The sequence below is a fragment of the Staurois parvus genome, unplaced genomic scaffold (genome assembly GCF_062004578.1).
Source record: "Staurois parvus isolate SC_StPar_1 unplaced genomic scaffold, SC_StPar_1.0 ptg001042l, whole genome shotgun sequence".
NCBI lineage: Eukaryota > Metazoa > Chordata > Amphibia > Anura > Ranidae > Staurois > Staurois parvus.
Window position 1 is genome coordinate 438,729 of NW_028318838.1, and position 6,713 is coordinate 445,441.

The window sequence follows — 6,713 nt, forward strand, 5'->3', positions numbered from 1 at the left end:
CGTGCACCGTTGGTGTCACCAGTTGCATGGACACTGAAAATCTCCTAAACAGTGCATGTTTAGGAGATATTCCTTGTACCTATATAAACGTGCCTGTATGTACAAGTGTCCAGTGAGAGCTTACTCCCACTTTAATTCATTATTTCATGACCCTTCCATTCCCCTCCCCCTTTTTTTCCTCATTTGTTCTGTTTACCCCCAGCTTGTTTTTTACACCGTAGTTTCATCATTCCCATTTATCTCCAAGACCTGGAATCCCCAAGCCCTGGTTCTGATATTTCTCCTTCCAAGGGAATAAGGATGCTCATAATGGAAAAATGTATACATTGTGCAATTTAAGACATCACTACTAGCTTCAGCCTCCAGTCTGAAAGAACTAAGTTCCATTTACTATTTATATGAGATGTCTGTGACATCCACCTAAATAAATATCTATACAGTGGAATCAGGACCTCCTCCCTCCTGCCGGTGACCCCTCTAGTGATATAAAGATCTATATAGAGGGATCAGAACCTCCTTCCTCCCTCTAGTGATACACCTCAGGATTTTTTGTTTTCGCTTTTCCTGCTGCCTGCCAACATTGTACCTCCATTATTGTTACATTTAACACTATATGAAAATTTTGCTTGTAGACTCCCTGTTATCCTAGAAATATATTGTGTTTTTTTCTTACAGACTTTCATACCAGAAAAACTATCTTTTACCTGCTTATGGAGAGAATGCGTATGGAACCATACCTAACTTCAAAACTGACTCTGAGGGACATCCAGAGCATTGATTTAGGATATGTGTATGACAAACCACCTAAAACCATGAAGGATCTTCCCTGGGTTTGCTTATGGAATCTTATGGCCTTAAACAGGAAAGCAAGAAACTTTGTGTTAGAGAGAGATTTTAGTATTGGTGATGATAAATACAATGACAATGATAATAATGATGATGATGATGATGAATACCTGTTTTGTACTTCTTTGTCTCAAGGTGAGAATAATTCAGATTTCATTCACCCCCTGGATGTCCTGTGTCTTCTCCTGCATTGCTCAGACAGTTTTCTGCAACAAGAGATTGTAACCAAACAGTCCATGTGCCAGTTTGCTGTCCCTCTGCTGCTCCCTTCTGGTGACGGGTCACACTGCACCCTCATGCTTTGAGCAATGAGAGACATAGTGAAGAAGTGGAGACCTCAGTCATTAGCGGACAGTAAAGGGTTCAGAGAAGAAAATGTGGTGAACATTTCAATGCCAATTTTCTCTTTTGTCAGGGTGGGAAATACTAAACTATCCAAATCTAAAACACTAAACCAACTCTTTAATCCAACTTTGCTAAAAAATATTTGTTTCATACATGACAATATGAATGGAGGAAACATTGAGAGGAAAATATCTGATGGACTTGTGGAAATGTCCTGGTATTTTCCCTGTAGTAAGTCTGATGTTTTCCCAGAACCCATCACAGTGACCAACCTACGAGGAGACCTGGAGACCAACTGGGACCAGTTCATATTTCTGACTCGAGTCTCATCAGCTGTGTTTATATTCATTGAGGATATTTCTGAGAGAGAATTCAGATTGCTATCATCCTGCCCTACCACTGACACCCAGTATTACTTCATTGTTACTCCCAGTCCTGGCCAAACTGTGAGTACACAGACACTGAAGACCCTTCAAGACTTAATGCCAGTTCTAAAAATGAAAAAATCAAATGTGATAATATATGCAGGCATAGTAAGTGAGGCGACATTTGTAAAAAAACTAAAAAGTACTATTATTAATTTCCTGAACAGTAAGCCAAAAGAAAAGAAAATAAGAGACCTTGAGAAAGAAACTCATGGATTGGACATCCGAGTAGATGAGAGAGTTCCTGAATGTCAGAAGGCCAGGAAACTTGCCAGGAATATTACAGAAGAAATAACAAACGTGTCTGAGTATAAGAACATCACTATGAAGTTACAGAGAGATCTCTGGAGAGAGTTATCTAATGTGGAAAAGGAACTTTGCAGAATGACAAAGCAAGGTGGTAAAGACACACAACATTATCAAGATGAACTGATGAAGAAACGTATTTCACTGCATGAGGAACAACATAAGCATGATCTGCCCCATGGTATAATGCTCTTTATTGATGCAATCACTCATTTGTCTGAGATTGAGAAACAATATTTTCTGAAATGGATGAAATTTGAACTTGATTCAATTGCTAGAAATCATCTTTCTAATCTTCAAGCTGAATACAAAGAAAAATGTAATGATATCATAATCAATAAGGAAGAACTCAGACAGATAGACCCAAAAATCTCTGACAGTTCTTTAGGAATTGAACATTTCCTACGTGAGATGGGACAGTTTTATGAAGCTGAATGTTCCATGGCTAAAGAAAACAAAATACATAAAAGCCAAAGACAATTTATTGGACTGCCAGGAATTGCTGCCAATCTCTTGTTGAATGGTTTCCCATTGGAGCTAATAGATGGAGATGCCTCCAACATTCCCCTACGGTGGATATCTGATGTTCTAAAGGAGCTGGACACCAAAACAGGGGGGAAATGCAGAATGAGAGTAATCACTGTGCTGGGAGTGCAGAGAACAGGAAAATCCACTCTTCTCAACACCATGTTTGGTCTGCAGTTCCCGGTGGCCAGTGGAAGATGCACACGAGGAGCCTTCATGACTCTTCTTAATGTGAAAGAGGACTTCCAGGAAGAGCTGGGCTGTGACTTCATCCTGGTGATTGACACTGAGGGGCTGAAAGCTCCAGAGTTGGCTTCCTTGGAGGGCAGTTATGAACATGACAATGAACTGGCCACGCTACTGGTTGGGTTGAGTGATATCACCATAGTCAATATTGCCATGGAAAATATATCAGAAATGAAGGATATCTTACAGATTGTGGTCCATGCGTTTCTTAGAATGAAAGAAATAGGAAAGAGACCCAACTGCCAGTTTGTACATCAGAATGTGAGTGATGTGTCTGCTCATGACAAGAACATGAGAGACAGGAAGAAACTTCTGGAACATCTGAATGAAATGACAAAAGTAGCTGCAGAGATGGAAAACAAAAGTGAGATAAAAACTTTCAGTGATGTGATGGATTACAATCTGGAGAAAGACAACTGGTACATTCCTGGACTCTGGTTTGGGGTCCCACCAATGGCTCCAGTAAATCCTGGGTACAGTGAACATGTGTCTGAATTAAAAAAGTATTTACTAGAATTAATGACAAGCAAAGAATCCCTGCACAGGCCTTTAAACATTCCTGAATTTATAGAATGGATGGAAAGTTTATGGCTGGCTGTAAAACATGAGAAGTTCATCTTCAGTTTCAGGAACAGCCTGGTGGCAGAAGCTTATAATAATTTGTCTACACAATTCTCACAGTGGGAATGGGAGTTCAGAAAAGCCGTCCATGATTGGCTGATCCGTACAGAGACAAACATTAAGGATCAGACTGCAGAGAGTCTAAGTGATGAACTTTGCTACATATTTAAGAATGAGCTCAACAACGTGTTGATTAATAGAGAAAATGAAATGTTGAAGTTGCTAGAAAACTATTTTGAGCAAAAAAATGAAAATGTTCATCTAATAGAACGATACAAACAAGATTTTATTCTGAGCACAACATTCCTGAAGGAGGGATTGAACAGGAATTCTCTTGTGAAGTTGGATGAGGCTGTTTCAATTCAGAAAAGGAAATTTGAGATTCAGAATATGAAAAATAATTCCCAGAAATTGATTGAATGCAAAATCAAAGATCTCCACAGGAGGTGCCGGGAGAACAAAGAAAAGCTGGACCATGAGGCATTAAAGAGAGAATTTGAGGAGATGTGGAAGAGGACACTGACAGACCTACAGATTGAGAAATTAAAAACACGCATTGTCAGTAGATCTATGTTACAGCATCTAATGAATGACATGAGGAATAAAGGATCAGCTGTAAATGAACACTTACTGGGTGTGAAGGATCCAGCTATCGCTCAACCTGATTTCAAGATGGATGAGAAATATATTGAGGGTGGATGGATCAAGAAACTGACAGATTCATTTTTGCATAATTTAGGTGTTAGACCTAGAAAGCAGCATTTTGACAAAATAAATGATTTTGCTCATTCTCTTATAGATAACTGTGACCAATATATCAGAGGGAAGGTGAGGACTGGAGAGGACTATTGTGACAACTACTGCCTGGAATTACTTCATATGATTACAACAGAGATTTCCAAAGAGTCCAAAAATCTTAATTTGTCCACATGGTTTGAACTGGATATCAAGCTTCACGTTCTTGGGAAAGCTTCCAAAGAGTTTCAGGAGATGCATGAGAAATTCATTCAAGAAAATGATCCAAAGCTGTGTTTGGAGAAACTAAAGCCTGGATATTTAGAAACATTTATCAGTCTATTTCAAGAGAAAGATATTTGTCAGACTAAAGCCAAATAATTCTGTGATCGGTCCTTAAAACCAGCAATGAGGGATCATGTTTTCCACCATCTTGGGCAAAAAATAATGGATAGCATAGTAGAAAGTTCAGACAACAAGAAATTCAGCAGTAGAACATTTTTTCAAGATTTTTTACTGAAGAAGCTGCTAGAAGAAATGTCCTTTCAGGAATATGTGAAATATATACGGTCATATGAGGAATATACAAGAGCCTGGATACTGAATTACACTGAAACATATGCAACACCCCAAATCCTAAAACCATTACAAGAAGATCTGCTCTCTTCACTGGACACAAAGATAAGATCGGCTCTTACTGAAGACAACTCTCTTAAAAGTTTATCAGTTTCAGATTTTTTTAAAACTGTATGTGAGATACTGAAGGAAGAATTGGTAATCCCACAGATTGCGATGCAAGTGATCACTTTCCAGAACAAGGCTGATGTTGGCCAATTTTCATCTGACATTCAGCTCTTCCTCCAAGATACAGAAACAGAAGTCTTATCAGAGCTGCAATCTATGGATATAAAGTCTGTACTCTCCAGGGTGGAGGTGAAGCCTCAGGATGAATTGTTCAGGAAGGTTGTTGGCTGTGGGAAGCAATGTCCATTCTGTGGTGTCCCCTGTGAGGCCGGAGGTGATGAACACAAGGAGCACTTTGCTACCATCCACAGACCTAGAGGCCTGGGAGGATGCAGATGGCTTGATACTGAAATCTTAGTCACTGATATATGTAGTACAGGTGTTGTATCTAATGGATCATTTCAAAATTCAGACACAGAATACAAACCACACCCATACAAAGAGTATCGTATCATTTATCCAGACTGGTCCATCCAACCAGATTCCAGCATCAAGTCATCAGATTACTGGAAATATATTTTTGTTACATTTAATCAGAAATTTGCTGAAGAATACGAGGCAAAACCAGCAAATCTACCAGACGGCTGGAAATCCATCACAAAAGAAAACGCTCTGCAAAGCTTAAAGAAAATGTTCAACAGCTAAACAGAGAAGACAAATCACCACAACATGTAATTCATCATCCAAGTCATTGTCTGCAAATCGTTTACACTTATGAAAAATAAAAACCTTTCCATGGATTTTCTCTAATTGGAAAAACATTTCAAATATTGTCCTCACCACCACGGCCACAGTAACCAGGGTGTGACAGAATGTCTGAGAATCCTCATCCCCCCCATGATATAATGGGATCATTGCTTCTCCCAGAAGATTCCAGAACATTCCAAGTCATATTACAGGTGGTGGTTGTATCCATGGACTATGACATTCCTAACACTGCACTGGAAATGTTATAGATGATATCTCTCTAGGAATGATCATCTGATTCTATGTTTTATTGTACTACACATTATAATATAATAAGACAGAACCTCCATTTAGCTCTCATGTTGATGGATTTCAGCATTTGTTCTAAAACAGACCATCTCAGTGTCTACAGAACAGAAGTCGGGAAGATTATTACAAGAAGGTTTGTAAGAATATCTGTAATGTATTTGGAAGCCCCGGAGAGGATTGTTTCCCCAACAACACTGGAGTCTCACATATAGAGGGGAATTTATCAAAACTGGAGCAGACAGAATCTGGAGCAGCTGAGAATGGCAACCAATCAGCTTCTAGCTTTTATTTTCAAAGCTTAACCGGACAAGCTGAAGATGGAAGCTGATTGGTTGCCATTCTCACCTGTTCCAGATTCTATCTGCTCCAGTTTTGACAAATTCCCTTTATAGTGTTTCGGTATATAGTATGTGTATGGGGGTTGGTTTACTAAAGGCAAATAGACTGTGCACTCTGCCAGTGCAGTTACTCCAGAGCTTAGTAAGTGAGGTTGTGACGGGAGTCACTTTGGGTGGGGGGCCCATGGAACACAGCTCACTTTGGAGAGGTGGGGAGACCCCTGTCTCAGCTCTCCATATCCCTATTATGTGTAAGTCAGCCTGTGCCTGTTAGGGGTACAGGGTGATCTATCCTAATATTGGGGTGGGGGGTTGTTGATTGTTTGATGTTATGTGGCTGCATCCCATTGTTCTATTGTCTGTCTGGTTTGGGAGCAAACTATTATGGGATGTATGTGTTTATGTGTATTAGCTTAGTGGGGGGGTGTCTCCAGCAACCCTCCCTCCTGATGGGACTGTCTGCTGCTGTGAAGTGTGAATACCTGTGTGTCTCTTGTTACTAAATGTAGATTGCCCCGCCCTGTGCCATTATGCAGGGAGGGGGGTTGTCTCCTGAGTGTATATATCTTGTGTTCAAATAAATTAG

General features: G+C 39.8%; 1 pseudogene; it reads left to right on the forward strand.

Moving 5' to 3' along the window:
- Positions 1-696: 696 nt before the first annotated feature.
- LOC149440969 (up-regulator of cell proliferation-like) lies at positions 697-6,047 on the forward strand (annotated as a pseudogene).
- The last annotated feature ends 666 nt before the right edge of the window (positions 6,048-6,713 follow it).